Source organism: Trachemys scripta, chromosome 6 (genome assembly GCF_013100865.1).
Source record: "Trachemys scripta elegans isolate TJP31775 chromosome 6, CAS_Tse_1.0, whole genome shotgun sequence".
NCBI classification, from domain to species: Eukaryota; Metazoa; Chordata; order Testudines; family Emydidae; genus Trachemys; species Trachemys scripta.
In genome coordinates this window covers 99,242,328-99,262,675 of record NC_048303.1, presented here as the reverse complement: position 1 = coordinate 99,262,675, position 20,348 = coordinate 99,242,328, and positions in this window count along the sequence as shown.

Below are 20,348 nucleotides of genomic sequence, written 5' to 3'. Positions count from 1 at the left end.
TCCTTGTGTGAAGCAGCTCACCCTGTACATAAGTATAAAACCAGAATAAATTAGAGCTCAAAAAGTTAATGATATCTCCCTCTTCTAGGACACTATTCAAATAAACCAGCAAAGGCCTGACACATTGGGATTGGCAGAATTCTAAATGATGTCAAAAGAAACAGATATCTAATGTCAAGGGAAAAAAGCAGATATAAAACTATGTTGAAATCAAAACATTGCAACAAAGAAGAAGCATGGGACCCACCACAAAAAGCTATTTCAGGAAAATAGATTGGGATCTGATAGTGAGTTAGACAATAAAATGGCCTTAATGTCACGTGCAAGGTCAGGACTAACTGAGGTCTAATACACAGCTGTAATTTCAACTGGCAGGATTTTCAAGACGAGGGCAATATATTATCAGAGCTCTTGTCTCACAACAGAGTCAATGTATTTTTTTTTAAATGTCTGTGCCCAACGAATAAGGTTTCAAAAGGATCTGAGACTGTGTGGAAATGCTGACTCCTTTTCTACAGGTCTCTGTAAAATGGTCCTTTCATTTGGTTCTCTAAAAACAAAGCAAAATTCTTTTAAGAAGACTACATTAAACTACTGTGAGCCAGATTGTGCTCACTCCTATAGGAGAACACAGGTGGGGAGAGGGACGGCCCTGTGGTGCATCCCTGCGGAGGGTCAGGCACAGCCAGTACAAGGATTCTGAAAGTGTAGCATCTCCACCCGTTGTTAGCAGTGTTTGTGGTAGGCCCATGGCTTGGGATGGTGAGCATATGCTGGCTCCCATTCAGAGGCCTTGACCATACACCCAGAGGCTATGCTTGAAATACTGTCCTCACCCTGGCCAGTAGTTTTGGAGTTTGGCTCCCTGAGTTACGATAGAAGTTCTAGCAGAAAATTCTGCTCTATATTTTGTCCCATACAACCCAAATGAAGTCAGTGGGGTTGCATATGGTTTAAATGAGGGAAAGTAGAAGGTTTTAAGCTCCTTGGAACAGAGACTGTGCTTTCTTTTGTGTTTGCAGAGTGCCTAGCACATTGGGGATACTACTGGAAACAAACAAATAATAATAAATGATATAGATGAACTAGGGACCGGGATCTAGGGGTATTTCTCGGATCACAATGGGTGGCACCTAGAATTAGTTATTCCTTGACCTCCATATAATGGGAATTTCAAGCTAGCACAGGTATCAGTACAGAATTAGTACGTGGCTTCTTTCAGTATCTCTCTCTGTGAATGGAAAGCACCTAGCACAATTTGGGGATTTTGCAAACTAAATACTAAATCATAATAATATTCCATCGCACATGGTTCATCACAAGTATGAGCCACCAGTCAATCTGATGACAGCAGATCTGACTAACTCTTACTGTAATTGTTATGAGGATGCAATGAATGCTGAGTCCAAGGCCAGAAAATTGCATATCCTAACTATTTTAAGAGGTAATTTCCCTTGGAGATTTCAGTCAACACTTTAGCATATTGTTACACTGGAATTCCTGGAGACCCTTCAAAAGGATGTGTCCTTTCAAACACCAGAATACAATAGTTTACACAGCATCCTGCGGATTGTTCACAAACTGATGATGAGATAGTGGTAGCAGAGCCTCTGAAACAAATCAGTCTTATTAGCTGGGCCAGAATCTGAAGAATCTGTACACCGAGGAAGTTCAGATCCAGCTATGAATTCTGATTTGAATTTTGCAGCTTGCTCCTAGCTCTAAAATTGACCAAATCAAAACCTCTGATCTGGTAGCCTTTGATCAGTAGGGAAGTTCAGAACCTTGTGGTGCATCTCTGATTTTTATAAATTGTTCCACAGGAGAATAAAAGAGAATCATAGAATCATAGAATATCAGAGTTGGAAGGGACCTCAAGAGGTCATCTAATCCAACCCCCTGCTCAAAGCAGGACCAATTCCCAGCTAAATCATCCCAGCCAGGGCTTTGTCAAGCCGGGCCTTAAAAACCTCCAAGGAAGGAGACTCTACCACCTCCCTAGGTAACGCATTCCAGTGTTTCACTACCGTCTTAGTGAAATAGTTTTTCCTGATATCCAACCTGGACCTCCCCCACTGCAACTTGAGACCATTGCTCCTTGTTCTGTCATCTGCCACCACTGAGAACAGCCGAGCTCCATCCTCTTTGGAACCCCCCTTCAAGTAGTTGAAGGCTGCCATCAAATCCCCCCTCATTCTTCTCTTCTGGAGACTAAACAATCCCAGTTCCCTCAGCCTCTCCTCATAAGTCATGTGCTCCAGACCCCTAATCATTTTTGTTGCCCTCCGCTGGACTCTTTCCAATTTTTCCACATCCTTCTTGTAGTGTGGGGCCCAAAACTGGACACAGTATTCCAGATGAGGCCTCACCAATGTCGAATAAAGGGGAATGATCACGTTCCTCGATCTGCTGGCAATGCCCCTACTTATACAGCCCAAAATGCCGTTAGCCTTCTTGGCAACAAGAGCACACTGTTGACTCATATCCAGCTTCTCGTCCACTGTGACCCCTAGGTCCTTTTCTGCAGAACTGCTACCTAGCCATTCGGTCCCTAGTCTGTAGCAGTGCATGGGATTCTTCCGTCCTAAGTGCAGGACTCTGCACTTGTCCTTGTTGAACCTCATCAGGTTTTTTTCGGCCCAATCCTCTAATTTGTCTAGGTCCCTCTGTATCTGATCCCTACCCTCTAGTGTATCTACCACGCCTCCTAGTTTAGTGTCATCTGCAAACTTGCTGAGAGTGCAGTCCACACCATCCTCCAGATCATTAATAAAGATATTAAACAAAACCGGCCCCAGGACCGACCCTTGGGGCACTCCGCTTGAAACCGGCTGCCAACTAGACATGGAGCCATTGATCACTACCCATTGAGCCCGACGATCTAGCCAGCTTTCTATCCACCTTACAGTCCATTCATCCAGCCCATACTTCTTTAACTTGGCGGCAAGAATACTGAGGAAGCAGTTAAGCTCTCGGTGAATGATAAATCATGGTTGAGAAGAAGAGCCACTTTCAGTGCCACTGAAGGTTGCTGAACCATTCATTGAGATAAAGAATTCCATTGCTCAGGAAGAATTGAATGAGATGGAGTTCTCTATTTAATACACAGCAATAAAGTGTCCATCACTGAAATAACTGGGTGCTGAGAACAAGAGCCCCCATTTACACAGTATGCTATCTCCTCATACACAACTTTCAGAACTAAGGACACCAATTACAGACTGTGTATTCGGGAAAGACTCATTACCCTGTCTGTGTTTTGCCCCTGAGTATGCTGCAGACCAGTCTAGGCTAAATGTGCTGAGGTTAATGGTTTTGCTGATTAGAACTGTTGTAATTGTGTTAACTACAAGGTTTACTGTTCACTTAAAGCCATGCTTGAATTGCATCATATGGTAGCCAGTGTTTGGCTTTTACCTTATCTCTGCCAGAGAAAGAGTAAAAGGTTCCTGTTACCTTGTGTGTGTCTTCCCTTTGTGGACTATCCAAGTATTAGAAGGCCACCTGGCATTTTCTGTTGGAGCACCTGCAAATGCCTGACTTTTGCGGCTTGCAGTAGAGGTGTGAAGGCTAACATACAAATATGCATAATAGCTTTCATACCATCAGGTCCCTGCTCTTGTGATCCAAGCAGAGGAGCTGCTCAGGAGGAAATGCTGAAGAGAAGCAGCTGCTGCAGAAGAGGAGGCATTCCATTTGGGGCAGTGCAATAGGGACAAACTAATTAAACTTCATTCTTTACAGACACTACTAGAATCCCTGGAATCACAGTGACATTCCTGAATTTGAAACAGTTTGAGCAGCTCTAATATGGAAAGAAAATGAACATCTAATATACTAGTATACATATCTACTAGTATGTAGAATAGGGTACAGCAAATTAGATGTTCATTTTCTTTATGTATTAGAGCTGTTCAAAATGCTGCAAATTCCACATTTAAATTAAAAAATGGGAAGAAATTACAAATTTTGAAAAATTTCTCCTGTTTTTCTGCAAACTTTAGAGCTGGTTGAAATGTTTTGAATTTCAAAATGTCAAATTTTATAATGAAAACAAACGTATAAAAATTTGAAAAAAATTGCAAATCACCCCATTTTTGACTATTTCTCTTATAATTTATCTATATATGTATAATACTGATTTAGGTCTTTCTCTATCTACATATAGATATGGAGCTATTCAGACACATAGATAGTAACTGGTTCTGCTCTCTATTCCACCAGTTTTAAATTGGTTCAACTCCAGTGGAGTTGCTCCTGATTTATGCTGGTGTAAATGAGAGCAAAATCAGGTGTGTGTGTGTATGTATATATATATATATATATATATATATACATACACACACACACACACACACACACCTGATTTTGCTCTCATTATATATATATGTGTGAGAATTAAAAAGCATCTTTTTCATTTTGCTTTCATTTAATCAAGTTTTTCATTTTGTAAATTACACTGTTGTGATAATGGTGATAGAATAATTCCACTGCAGACTGTCCTCTCGTTTATCCTCTACAAAAGCAATATTTTGCTGGGATGGTACATGCCATATGTTATGGCAATAACATTATATGGCTTTTAAATTTGTAGGCATTAGACTCGATTATCTATTTTTATTGCAACAGTGTCAAGAGTCCCCATATTAAATTAAGTCCCCACTGCAGCGTGTACTGTATAAGCACATATTAACAGACACCCATATTCCAAAAAGCTGACAGTCTAACCATAAATGACCTACACATGGCTTCCTTCAGCCCAGCTCAATCCTTAAGTCTACAACAATTTAATTCAATATGTATTCCACTGGCCACCATCAATGTATTGTTTCTCTGTACTGTACTAATGGGATGAACAGAAGTTTAATTTTACTGAGAACAGCTCCTACATATAGAAAGCAGGATGGATATACTGCCTGATTAGAAGGTGACAATGAATCTCTGGGATTCTGGGAAGGAGAAGGAAGGATGAAAAAGAAGCTAGTTCCAACATTGTAGCTGGTGTAGTGTTTAAATTGTTGAAATTTTAGCAGTGTGTGTATTTGAAAATGCATTTTAGTAACCATCTCACAGTGAATATTAACTTACAGAGTGATGTCTCTTTAGGCCTTCTGCATGATATTACTGGGTGATCTGTGTAACCTGTGGTATGTCATTGCTTACTCACAAAAGAGTGCCATTCACTACAGTAATGTTCAAGTTATATATTCTGCAAATGACAATTTTATTCAGACAGAACTTCAGTAAAAATACTGTCTGTTCATTCCCAAGTGTGTAGTGAAGCAATGCACGGTTCAAATTGTTGCCTAATGAGCATGTTGGTCCCATATGTTATCCTCTTGTGAAGCTCAGTGTTGCAAGGGAAAATGGGACGGTAGCTTCAGTTTTTATTGTGTTCCTGGTCATTCTGAGAGCCATTTCCTTTTCTTTCAGGGAGATAAAGAGACATATATTATGTGGGCAGAAGATGCTGTGTTCTGGTCAATAACACAGGCCACAGAGGTCAACGGCTTTAAGCCAAGCCTGTCTGAAAGCCCCTATAAATGTTCAAAGGTGGGGGAGGAAGATTTAGAGACTGATGTGCACTGTCTGAGCAGAAGGAGAGATAGTTGACATAAAATGCTACTCTGTAAAGGAGAACAGCATATTAAGTCCCATAAAAATCTACAACAGGCTTTACGGTCTCCTCAGCATGGGAAGAATTTTGCCCACCCAAGCTTTATTGTACAGCAGGGACAAATAAAAGAAGGTCTGAAATGAAAGCAGTGAGGTCAACCTATTCTGAGAATCAAAAAGTAAAGCTTCGTATCCTCTTTCTTCTTCTCCACCCCTATTATTTTTTGTCATCACCTGGTTTGATTCAGCACCTTTAGAACAGACAGTTTGTCATTGGCACAGTGATGCAAAACCTCTATTCTCCCTGCTCGCCAAACATTTCCAACTGTCTTTTTCAAGGTCAAAATTGGGCACCAGGCCAAGGAAACCTATTCAGACTGCTTGAGAATAAGTGCCTAACTCTACAAGCTCTGGAATCTAATTCAAGTTTTTCACTGCATTTTGTGATAATCATTCCAATCAGAAAACTCTTTGGAACCTTCTTCTTGTGTTCTTTATCTATAGAAACATCATAAACTTAATTTCTATACATATTTGTTTTATGTTGATTAAGTAAAGGGACAGACTGTCAAAGAGTAAAAATCAAGGGCTTCCTTTTATAGTTGATAGTAATAAACACTGCCTAATTTATCATTGCTATAACACAATGAAACAGTAATACTTTGTACCTCTACGGATGGAAAGCCTGCCACTGACTTCAGTGGGCTTTGGATCAGATCCATGCCACTTTTCATCCGAAGACACAAAACACTTTATGAAGGTGGTTATTTTCATTTTTCAGATGTGAAACTGAGCAACGGAGAGTTTAAGAGACTTCCTGAAAATTACACAGTGAGTCAGAGGCAGAGTAGGGAACAAAACCTAGATCTTCAGAATCCCAACCAATTGCACTAACACTGGTCAGAGCCTTATACTTGTTCTCATGAGGCCCACACATGGATATCATCCTTCATGTGAGGAGAGGGTGGACTCTCTGAGTTTGTATTGAGGAACGGGGTGGCGTAATTTAGACAGAAAAGATCCTGGGTTGGTGCTTTGATGACAGAGGAGTGAGACATTAAAAGGGGGGGGGGAGACCTGGGTATCAGAATTGGGGATCAGGTTTAGGGGGCAGGGCCCATAGCTTTTTCTGTGGAGGACAAATTCTGTTACTGAGGAGGAGGATCTTCTCAAAGGGATTTTTGTCAAGATTTCATCCTCATGGACTCCCCTTGCAATATCCTGTTATTTGTATGAACAAATACTATTCATATAAGAGATGGAAAACAATGTGAGATTTGTCCATCTCCACATCTTTTGCTAATTCAAAATTCTGTTGTCCAATATTTCTGATTTTGCCCATCAGGGCACATCTGTCTAAAGCTAGCCATTAGAATCCCATTTTAAAAGAGCAAGCCAGAGTCTCATCTGTTGCATGGAACTAGCACTGATTTACACCAGGTGAGGACCAGGTCTGTGGTTTGCATGCATCTCTGTGGACCACATTTGTGGGATTTGCACAGGATTTTAGCACAACTCACAAACTAAGTAGTATCCAATTCTCCTGTGTCCAGAGGTAGTGGAAGAAATAAGCAGAAAACAGCAGGCATATTATTGCTAAAGTAGTATTCAGACATCATCTCTTATTGTATTAGCAAGAACAAATACACAGTGCTTTTTTAGATTTTTTCATCTCTACTTTCCACCCTGAAGGAATTCCTTACCACCATACTGAAATACACTATGTTGGTCTGTATTCTGTGCCTTGTGTGTGAAGCTGGCTAGTACAAAACTCATACAGTTTTTAGTAAGAGCAGAAGCATGTCCTTCTAAATGAATACCCTATCCATTGTTATACCATATTTACCAAATACATAACAACAACATACCAGCTTTTTCAGTAATAATCTAGATACACTGGGCCAGCTCCTGGTCCCTGCACTGTGTTTCTTCAGCAGCACAAAAGTGGCTTAAAATATTGGTGATTCTTCTGCTATAAGGGAATCTGGAGGTGGGCTAGAGATGGGTATGCCAGCTCTGCAACATCAGCTCCAGCACAGGGATGTGAGTATTGCTGCACTCCTGTGATCTGCAGCAGCCAGAACAGAGCATGGTAGCTGGGCTGCTCTAACTTGTATCCAGGATTGAACCTGAGCCCGACAACTCCCAGGAAAGAGGATATTTAAAGTGGACCACTTATCCCTCTCCACCAGGCCCTATGTAACTCACTAGAGAATATATGTTACAGAACCCCTCTCTGTGCCAATCCACAGAGGATATGTTGAGTCTGTTTTACCCCTTTCCTCCCATGAGAGAGCATTAACTCAAGCTGTAGAAACTCATGCTTTGAGCTCTGGAGCTCTTGGCGTGTTGTATTGGCCTAGATAACAGAATGGACAGACCCCAGGACCTAGCCCACTGATGGGGTAAGGAGTGGGAAGCTTTAATTTTCCAAATGTTACTGAATAACTGGCATTCCTATTCACTGGAATTTGAAAATTGCTTAATCATGAATAGTTTTACGGAGAATTACTAAGGAGCGCAATTTTGGGGAGGATTCAACCTCCATTCTCTATTTGCATACACATGTTGAGACTGATTTTGAATATGACCCAACATTTCTATATTTATAGAAAACCTGCATGTACTGCACCAGTATTAGAGACAAGAAAAATAGAACTTTTCATTTGTAACTACATATAAATAAACCAGTTGAGTATGATAAATTCCCTAATTAGGAACAAATATACAGTTAGTCAAAATATAGGAAAATTCTTCACTTTATTTTCTAATTAAAAATTACAGAGTTAAGTTAGTTAAGTCTAATTTTCAATGAAATGTTGCAAGAACACATTGACATGTGTAAATTCAGGATCTATGTCTGTGTCAATTTTGTAGGAATTACAAGGTACCAAACTTTGCTGACTGTGTTTTCTTTCTAATGGCTTTATAAATGTGAAATATTTTGATAAGAAAAATGATATGTTAGAGCCCAGCTGCTTTTCTTTGACTCAAAGACTCAGACCACCACCAGAAGTACACGATGTTCAAAAGAGCAAATAGTTGTCAAAAACAAGCAAAAGAGACAGTAAATTGCAGTGCCAGGGTAGAACAATTTTGCTTGAAATTTCACTGAATAGGTGACAAAGTATCTTTGCTTTATAAAAGGAAAGATGAAAGGACCCTTCCTCCTCTAGAATAATAGTAGAAAGAGCTTCAGACAACAGTATCTCCTCTGTGAAAATGAACTGTCCACAAATAAGAACAATTACCCAGTTCCTGTGGCTATTCCAGGTGCTAAACTATCTACATTTTAAATACAGGGACCGTATTCAGAGGTGATGCTTAGGAGTCTAACCAATTTAATTTACACTTTTCTTCCACTCCCTTCAGCCAGTAAATTACACCAACTCATTCTCCCTTGGACTCACACCCATTTACCGATGTCAGACTTACACTGTCTTGCACTCCCTTTCTGATCCCCTCTGAATATTGCATACTGAGTCTTTGTGTTAAAAATAGATGGAAAATGTTCAATGAAAATAATTTCATGAGCAATCTTACAGAGATGCTAAGTTGATTCTGCAATAATGGAAACCATGCAATTGATTATTTGTTAGAAAAATACCTGAATGTAGTGTTGATTAATCTGGCCATGTTTTACGCTTGTAATATTTTCCATCCTCTTTTCCTTATGCTGTAAATCTTATATGTTTCAATAATGTATACCGTAAAATACACAGGATATACAGGATGGCCAAGTTAAGAGTGTTAAGAAATTCCAAAAGGTAAGATTACTTTAACTTTTCATTGCTTGCTCTTGCCGTGTTAAATTCATCCATCTAAAAGATCTATGGCTTTTCACTTAATGACATATTCCTATGTAACATGAAAAACCTGAAAATGCAGGCAATTGATGTTTTTCTAAAACACCATGCCATTAAAGGCTGGCCTCGAGGCTTAGTGTTAGAGGAGATCTTTCAGCATTGTAAACTATAGCCACAGAATGAATCTCTGATAGCATACTAACAGCCCATCCTTTGGAATCTAAACACAGGGTTCCTGTAGAAGACAATCTGAGCAATCAGATTGAGTCTAATTTGGTGGATTACTTTAACATGCATGTAATTAAAACCTTCTGTTAGTTTTTTCTTTTTGCATCTCTCTCTTTCTTTCTCTCTCCTTCCCATACCTCCTCTATTTTGACTCCCCTAGATTTCTGGGTCCAAATTCAGACACGATGTGTAAAGACGTTCAAGTTCCAAGCTTGTAAGTGAAGACTTTAAGGGAGTCTGAATAGAGAGTGAACAAGTAAGCTACACCAGCTCAAACTCTCTGAGATACACTTAGACCTACCTTTGATTTTGGCACAAGATCTCCATAAGGGATTGGACATGGTTTTGTAATAAAAACCTGATGAAGGTCTTGTGTGTTTCGGGGTCACCATAATGATTCAGCATGAGCAGCAGCACCAACATCATGTCTTTAGTGCAAATATTACAAACAGCCACCCTTCAAAGGCTACACAGCCCAAAATATTCAAGGACTGATGGATAGAATGGTGGTTAGAGTATCTCTTGCACCATCTTTTGCCTCAAACTGATTAGGCTCACAAGTCATAGAGAAGAGAGGAACTAATTTGATTTCATAAAGTGGTATTACCTGTGAATTTTGTGAAGGGTGTTATCAGAAATGGCATTAAGCAATACCATAGCTTTATATTTTTAATAAGTTGTATGCATTTTCTCTTATACAAGTCAACACAGATAGCCTAGGGCTACACTTTCAAAAACCTGATTTTGATGTCTGCTTACCAGAAAACCATACAATTACAGTGGATAATTACATGACAGCTATTTTTAAGCTAAATTAATAGAATGAGAAACCTTTGCCAAAAAAAAAAAAAGCACAAAACAAGGATAAACTTGCCTGATTCTGGAGTTTGTAACAAAATAGAAACTCATGCCAGCTTGGCCTAGGGTTATGAACCATACAGACAATGTTAATGTAGTAAGGAATCATGCTAGGCCAATGCATAGTTTCAGACAGAAAACAATGTCCCACACAGACACTGACCTGAACCCAAACACTGGATCTGAACATACTTGTACTTTGAAACAGGTTGAAATCCAGCTCCAAATTTTCCAGGTCAAACCTTTCACTGGTTCCACATGGCATGGAATGAAAACCAAGCAAAACCTAGTAGCAGAAGTGGCTGAACAGTGGCTAAACATATTTGTGAATAAACTATTTGATGGTGAAAGAAAGTCATTGAATAGATGTTATTTGTATAATATTATTGAAATCAAGGGGCCAACTCAACTGTTTGAAGTTAAGCATGTGCATAAGGGATTTTCTGGATTTGGGGCCTTAGATATTAGGAATGTTGCAAATTGATAAATGGTATCGGTCTTAAACAATACAAGCACAAGAGCTAACAAAAAAGAAATAAACAATTGGCAATAACTTCGCTTCCTACATATATATGATTATATACACCACTATTCTCTTTGCATTAGGACATGTACCTCTTTTATTGAAGAAACTGTTTGTTCCACTCGATTGATAGCAGTTTAGATTTTAAAATAATAAAGCCGAGTCACCCTTTCACACATCCCCATGCACATTTCAGTGACCTTGGTGTGAGAGTCATATCTCAAGCAGGGCCGGCTCCAGGCATCAGCTTACCAAGCAGGTGCTTGGGACGGCCACACCAGAGAGGGGCGGCACGTCCGGCTCTTCAGCGGCAGTTCGGCAGTGGGTCCCTCACTCCCGCTTGGAGCGAAGGACCTCCTGCCGAAGTGCCGCAGATCGCGATCGCAGCTTGTTTGGTTGGTTGGTTTTTGTTTTGCGAGAGGCGGGGGTGGCTGCTTGGGGCGGCAAAAACCCTGGAGCCGGCCCTGATCTCAAGAAACCAGCAGTCAGAGTGGCCCTGGATTCTTGTTGTTTCTGGACAGTTGCCTTACAGTAAAAAGCCCAAGAAAACAGTCCCTTGTTTTACCAGCAGATGGCACCACTTTGTCATCTTAAATAGGAACAGCTGCCATGGCAATCATTAGGGTTTCCATTCTGCATCAGTAACATCTTCTCTACTTTCCAGAGAATTTAAAATAAAGGAATTCAGTGAGATGATCTCTTTCTACACCCTCCACTGTTAGCTATTCCTTTTTGATACAATGTGAATATTAGACAACTGTCTGCCTTTCAATTAATGCGAGGAAAACAAGAAACATCCTTAGTGTAACTCTATTAGAGTTATATCAGGGATTAATTTGACCCATTAACATTATAAGAACAGGTTCCCCCCTTCCCACACACACACGTATATATTTTTTCCTGCCTGGATTTAGTGCTTTGAAAGGTGCTGAACAGATCACCCTTGAGTCTGATCTCTTTATTCTCAGAGCAGATGCAGCATGGGCCACAGTGTCTATGATTTGACCACTTTTGAGAACATTGATTGTTATCACTGTTGTTTTTATCTATGGGTCTGATTCTGTATAGAGCTCAGCATTACTGTGAAGTGCTGAATTCTTGAACTCCCATTGATCTCAGTGGGGGAGATGAGCATGCCTAGCAAATTACAGAGTCCAAACATAGGTGTATAGTTAAAGCAACATTTTAATTCTTAATTTTTTGTATTTAAAATTTGCATTTACTGATGTGTGATAATGAACTTAATCCAATCTGGCTTAGGTTCTTTTATGACTCCATCACCATAGTATCGGAGGACCTCACAATCTTTAATGTATTTTTCCTTATAATTCCCCCTTCTGAAGTAGGGATGTACTATTATCCCATTTTTTCAGATGAGCAACTGAAGCCAGAGAGACTAAGGCTTGGTCTACACTAAACCCCCAAATCGAACTAAGGTACGCAACTTCAGCTACGTGAATAACGTAGCTGAAGTCGACATACCTTAGTTCGAACTTACCCCCGTCCAGACCCGGCAGGCAGGCTCCCCCGTCGACTCCGCGTACTCCTCGCGGCGAGCAGGATTACCGGAGTCGACGGGGAGCACTTCTGAGTTCGATTTATCGCGTCCAGACTAGACGCGATAAATCGAACCCAGAAGTTCGATTGCCTGCCGCCGAACCAGCGCGGTAAGTATAGACAAGCCCTAAGTGACTTGTCCAAAATCAGACAGGAAGTCTGTGGCAGAACAGGAAACTGAACCCAGCACTCCTAAGTTCCAGGCTAGCACCTGACCATTAAATTAACTATCCCCTCTCTTTAATACTTGCCAATGTTTGCACCCCCAGAAAGATAATTGTTAAGAAAATGTGTCCTTCAAAATAACTAGAATGACATAGTTTCTATTTTTGCAAATAGAATTGCATAATGGGAGAACATTTCACAAACAAACAATGCACAATGAAAATTCCTGGAAAATTGATTAAAAATAATTCCATGATCAATCTAACAACTCTTCTGAGATTGTCCACTCATTACTCAAATTAAACTCTCAGACTTCATTACGGGTTTTGTATGAATAAAGAGTTCAGAAGAGGGCTCTATAATGGAAATCAGACAAGAAAGTGGAATTACCTTCCCTCATCCCCCCATCTAAACATACAGTATTTTAAATAAATGTTGTCCTTGTGAACTATGTTGAATTTACATCTCCAGAGACTGACATTTTCTCTATAGCTGTAGAACAGGTGCAAACAGATTAATACCAGTCTTTCCACAACTTTTAATGTACCTCAACCCTGATGTGGAGAGTTCACCAGGCTCATTCAATCTGTTCACTCTGCTGAGACTGCCAGCAGAGGTGCCAATTAGTTACAATTGTGGCGATGGGTTTTTTGTGATTAAGATATTCATCCTCTAAGAAGTGGACAGACCAAAATCCATTCACATAGGTAATTTTATAGGCATCAAATGGCAACAACCTTGCTGTGCTGGATTCAAACCAGCAATCTAGAAATTAAAGGCTCTATGTCCTATTGCTAGTCTCCTTAGCTATGCAGTCGCCTTCTTAAAAGAAAAAAGTTTCATTAAAAAAGGCTAGGGGAACTTCTTTTTTAATTTTTGTAAATAGAATTGTAAAATGGGGGGGGATGGGGGGGAGATTTTACAAACTATTTGAATTGAAAATATCTGGGAATACATCACTGAAAGTACCTAATGAACAATTTTAAGGAGACAGGGTTGTATTAGCAGGAGTGTTGTAAGCAAGACATGAGAAGTAATTCTTCCGCTCTACTTGGTGCTGGTTAGGCCTCAACTGGAGTATTGTGTCCAGTTTTGGGCACCACATTTCAGGAAAAATGTGAACAAATTGGAGAAAGTCCAGAGAAGAGCAACAAAAGTGATTAAAGATCTAGAAAACATGACCTATGAGGGAAGATTGAAAAAAATGGGTTTGTTTAGTCTGGAAAAGAGAAGTCTGAGGGGGGACCTGATAACAGTTTTCAAGTATATAAATAGTTGTTACAAGGAGGAGGGAGAAAAATTGTTCTTCTTAACCACTGAGGATAGGACAAGAAGCAATTGGCTTAAATTGCAGCAAGGAAGGTTTACGTTGGACATCAGGAAAAACTTCCTAACTGTCAGGGTGGTTAAGCACTGGAATACATTGCCTAGGGAGGTTGTGGAATCTCCATCATTGGAGATTTTTAAGAGCAGGTTAGACAAACACATGTCAGGGATGTTCTAGATCAGGGGCAGGCTGATCTTTTTGGCCCGAGGACCACATCTGGGTATGGAAATTGTATGGCAGGCCATGAATGCTCACAAAATTGGGGGTTGGGGTGCAGGAGGGGGTGAGGGCTCCGGGGTGGGGCCAGAAATGAGGAGTTCAGGATGCAGGAAGGTGCACCGGTCTGGGGCAGGGGTTGGGGTGCATGTGAGAGAGCTCCGGACAGGGGTGCAGGCTCTAGGGTGCAGGCTCTAGGGTGCAGGAGGGTGGGACTGAGGGGTTCAGAGGGCAGGAGGGGGATCAGGGCTGGGGTAGGGGGTTGGAGCGTGGGCAGAGGCTCAGGGGTACAGGCTCCGGGCTGTGCTTACCTCAAGCAGCTCCCGGAAGCAGCGGCATTTCCCCACTGGCTCCCATGCAGAGGTACGGCCAGACAACTCTGCACGCTACCCCATCCGTAGGCACTGCCACTGCAGGGGCGGTGCTTGGAGCAGGGGCTGTGTGCGGAGCCCCCTGGCTGCCCCTAACATAGGAGTTCTGAGAGCTGTGCGGAGCCACAGCACATGTGGAGCGGAGCAAAGCCCAGAGCCCGCTCCCTGGCTGGAGCTTGAGGGCCAGAAGAAAATGTCTGAAGGACCGGATGTAGCCACCGGGCCATAGTTTGCCCACCCCGGTACATAATAGTTAGCCCTGCTATGAGTGCAGGGGACTGGACTAGATGACCTCTCAAGGTCCCTTCCAGTCCTATGATTCTATGACATCCTATGTATTTCTAAAACGCCAGGCCATTATGGCTAGTCTAGTGGCCTAATGTTAGTGGGTTCCTTTCAGTGGGGTAACCCTGTATCCCACTCAAAGAACCTCACAGTAATATTAAAACAGTTCCCTCCTCTTGACCATATACTGCATCTATGTGTATATCCACTGCTTAGTAAAATGTTGGCCAATAATATGACCTATTGCAGTGACCTCTTAGATGTCATCAATATTTCTTTCTCACTCGCCCTTTTAATTCCAGCCAATCAAGAACTGCTAGTAGGACTGTCACACTGTATATACTTAAAATAGTGAACGGGCTACCTTTGTGTTCAGATGAGTTACAGCAGTAGAAATAGGAGGGAAGATGGCTTATGCACCATGAATAGACATCTGTCTCTGTCAGACCAATCACAGTGTATGGAGTGTTTGAATTGCACACTGTGACTGTAGACCCTTATTTGACGTTACCATAACATTTGCAAAGTTGCAATCAGCACTACTGTGGTGGATTGCATACCACCTGGCTAATCACCATTGTTTGCATCGGGGATTGAGTTCAATATTTCTCACTGTGGGGAATTTTCAAATTATTTTGCTGATAAAAATCAGTCCAATCCAGATTGAGCTGTTTGTCTCTGTGGTAGCTGAGCTGTGCCTAAAGGGAATATATACCAAGTTTTCCCTGCTTGAATTTAAGCTAGTTGTCATTGTGTGAGGTTCTGGAGATATGCAGCTAGTTGAACCCCAGTCCCCAGACCCCATTGAAGTATTCCCCTGAAGCGTCCAGCCCCTTATTCACTATCACAACACTTCAATAAATTTATAGTGAAAACAGGGATATGTTTACTATTAAAGACTCAAGAATCAAGTGACAGTGAGTAAGGATACTGGAAACAAATGATTTCATCAGGAGTCAGCAATCTTCAGCATGTAGTTCATCTGGGTAATCCGCTGGCAGGCTGTGACACATTTTGTTTATGTTGACTGTCCACAGGCACGCCCCCCACCACAGTTCTCAGTGGCCACAGTTCGCCGTTCCCAGCCAATGGGCGCTGGAGGAGGCTGCGGGCCACAGGGATATGCTGGCTGCCACTTCTCACAGCTCCCATTGGCCTGTGTTTCTATGAATCTATGATTCTATGAAGATAACACGGAGTTCTATAGCAAAGAACTTCGGTATGTGCTTAACTTTAAGCATATAAGTAGTTCCTATAGAAAACAATGTATATAATATTCATAATCAAGTCAATAGAACTACTCTCATGCTTAAAATGAAAAATGTGTATAAGTGTTTTGCTGGATGGGAGCCTAAATCTCCTCCATTTCATCCAACTCATATTATGTCTTGACAGTGTTTAGATAAGAGCTGGCTGCTTGAGACTCAGCCCAGGTAAGGCTGAAAGATGAATGGATAGGAAAGCAACTGGAAGAAATGCAGAGTTTATATTGATTCACCAGCTGAGGCATCTTTTGATCCCCAGAGGACTTTGGAAGATTTTGGAGAATCTTCAGGTTTTGGACGTTGGTCCAATATGAATGCATTATATTAATAGTCTAAGTAATTTTTAATAAATCAACATTAAATAATAAATTAAACAGAATTAATTCTAGAAGTGGGTCAGACAATTCAGATCAAATAAGAACAGCCCTGAACTTTTAGCCAAATCTTCAACCAAACCTCCTAAAAATGTCCTCGTGAGATGTCCAGGCCTACTTTGCATTCATGAGGCTTGGATAAGATTCAAAGAAGCATCTAAACTTTGGGGTACTCATCTGGATGGAAGTAAACAGCCAAACCTTTAAAGGTGCACTATTAAGTATATAAGAAATTATCAATACATTGCATTCAACCTAGTCAGTATCATGATTTGCAGAAAAACTACTTTTGAGTATTAGTGAAAAACAATTAATAATAATAATAATAATAATAATGCACTTACATAGCACTTTTCATCTGAGGATCTCAAAGCACTTTACACTGTCAGGCAAGCATTACTATTATTATTTTAGAGATGTGTAAACTGAAGCACAGCAAAGTTACATGGCTTGCCCAAGGCTACCTAACAAACGAGTTGCACTCTCAGGAATAGAACAAAGATCTTTGGGCTCCCAATTCTATGGTCTCAGTACTATATAATACTACTTCCTGAACAGTGACATGCCAAAAACACCCCAAAACAATCAGTATTCAAATGTTAGTTTGTTTTTTGAAGTGTCTTCAAGCCAGCCTTCTTCTGTTTGGCCAATAACATCTTATTTAACATGAAACTACAGAAAAATCGAGCAACTGTCAACAAACAGCAGCAGCTTAGGTTAAAAAATGAACCAAACTGTTGGTAAAATGATCATTTTCAGGATTTTTCAAGGAATGGAAGATTAACTGATTCTGCAAACAGACAGAATAATTTGGCTTTTGTTCCATCCATATGGCACTGAAGTTCTTCTGCTCTCAGATTGAAGTGGAGTGTGGACAATGTGATGAAATGAAATGAAATTCACTAGAGACTCCTAAGCTAACAAAAGTTGAAACAAAATAGTCTTGTTCTTGAGTGTTGGAGACAGATAATTACAATGGCTGATTGCAAGGTGGTTCATTCACTCACCCGATGAGAGATTCAAGCCCCCTTGGAATTTTCCATATAATCAGAGATTAGAAGTGAAATGTTAAATGTAGTGGGCTAAATCCTGAGGTTTTTACTCCGTGTTTATTAAGTTCTCACTTCAGGCAAACTTCCACTGAAGAGAACTAGTCAAATTGACTTCAGTGGCTGTTTGCCTGAGTAGGAATTGAATAAGAATGGTGAAAGGATCTCAGGATTTGACCTACTCTTCCCCCACACCTGGCAAAGTGGTAAACAATTTATTTTTTTCCATACAGGTGTGAAGAGCACTGATTTAACAGAATGATTCAGGTGTAGAAGTGAAATATTTTTCTGCATGACAGCCTTCCAGCAGATGAGCCTACTTAACATGATTTGACTGGCCCCTCCACCCCTAGGGGAGTTCTTGTGGGGTACACATATAAACACACAGAGGAAGAGAGCTGTCTCTTCTCTGACTGAACTTTGGAAACAGATCAGTTCCTCTGTTTAAAGATGCCCTCCTCCTTCCCTGAGGCCACTTTTATACTCTCTAGCCAACTCTATGCAACATCACTGTACACTCCCAAACAGAAATACAAGGCTTACAGGTTCCTCTGTATCATTAATATAATTATTTATATGGAGAGTGTTTCTGTTTCAACCCCCTGCAGGCATATTGCTGATGCCAACACTGTATTAACGTTGGTCTGGCTTTTCTGGCTGTTAATTATACTTCAGGATGGATGAGTTTGTTTTGTCTAATTTTGAATGTCTTTTGCACATCATGAATTGAAAGATTTACTCAGATTTGAATGTTATTGAGTTCATGCACCGCTTAGGATAGATCATGGGGGTGGGGGAAAGGGATAGAGAGTAAAAAGTCCAGTGAAAAACTAGGGTGAAACACAAATACAAAGGAGCAATGAGAATAATGGAACAGAGAAGAATAGGGACAGATTGCAATGTGAACATATACAGTACTGTAGAGCTGGTCATGAATTTTCCATCACAGTGATTTTGTGAAAGAAAATGCTATTTCCACAAAATGGAAATTTTCCCTGGAAAAATTTTGTTTTTGCTGAATTTTTCTGTCAGGAAAAGCTAAGCAAAATATTTTGTTTCAGGTTGGTTTGACCCAAATCAAAACATTTAGGTTTGTTGAACTGAACCAAACCATTTTGTTTTGAGACAGTTCAACTTTAAACTCTATTTGCCTGAGTTGTAGTTCAGGTCCCTTATAATCCTTATTCTATGGTCTGGGTTTGTTGCCAGATTATACTACATCTTCCATGATCTAACCAAGATGAATGTCACATGACTGTTGGTGCAGTCAGATATACATGCATCATATGCAGGGTATGCACTACGGAGAGTCCAGCTGTTCGGTATTTCTTTTATTTCTAACAAGCCACTTTGTAACTAGAAGAACACTTTTTCTTCTTTTTCAATTGAATCACCTTGTAGGAAGAAATCCATGTGTTTGTATTAGTGTTTCACAATCTCAAACTAAGTTCTTGTTTATATTTAGGATTAGCCCCCTATTTAGTCATTAGTGTCTGGTAATCAGTACAGCAAAATCTGAACAAACCCCAAATATAGACAAAGATAGCTGTGATTTGCAACTAGTGAACTTACTACAGTTTCAAGCATTGTAATATTCTACATTTGAGATTCAAACCAGTGCAGCTACACCAGCTGCTGGCCACCTCCTTACTTTTACTTGATACTACCCTGCTTATACATCCAACAATCCCGTTTGTCCTCTTAGCCACCACATTGCACTGGAACCTCATCCTCATTCAGTTACCTGCCATGACACCTAAATCCCTTTCATGCACTATTTTCCTATATATATATAGTCTCCCATCCTGTAAGTATGACCAAATTTTTTTGTTCCTAGATTCATGGCCTCATGTTTGGCTGTATGAAAACGGGTTTAAGGGAGACCAGTTTGCAGTGTGATCCACATCACTCTAGAGAACTGATCTGTCATTATTTACCACTCCACCAATTGTTGTGTCATCTGCAAACTTTACCATCATTGAGGTTGTATTTTCTTCCATGTCATTTAGAAAGATATTGCATAACTTTAGGCCAAGAACAGATCCCTGTGGGTCCCCAGTAGAAACTTGTCCTCTGGATGATGTTTTGCCATTCACAATTAGTTTTTGTGATCTACCACTTTTTAATTTATTTAATATGCTGCATTGATTTTGAAATGTTGTGTGATACTAAGTCAATGCCTTACAGAAGTCTAAATATACTATGTCAACCTTTGTCAACCAAGCATAATCTCATCAAAAACTGATACTGAGTTTCTTGGACAAGACTTGTTTTCCATAAGGCTGTGTTCATTGGCATTAATTCAGCTACTAACCTTTAATTCTTTATTGATCGCATCCAGTGTCACTATTTCCATGATTTTGCCCAAGATCAGTCTCAAGCTAACTGGCCTATCATTACCCCAGGGCATCCCATTTACTCTTGTAAATATTGGTGCAACATCAGCTTTTTCCCAGTCCTCTGAATCTTCCCTAGTGTTCCAAGATTTGTTAAACACGCCAATGCTCAATGAGCTCTTCAGTTAATTCCTTTAAAACTAATGGGTGCAAACTACCCCTGTCCTCCAGATATAAAAAGCTTTAATTTTAGTGTTCCCTGTTTAACATCTTCCCAAGCTACTGTAGGAATAGGAAGTATTTCATTATCACTGTAAGATGTGACTACATCACCAAGTGTCTTTTGCAGAACACAGAATTTCACACACATAC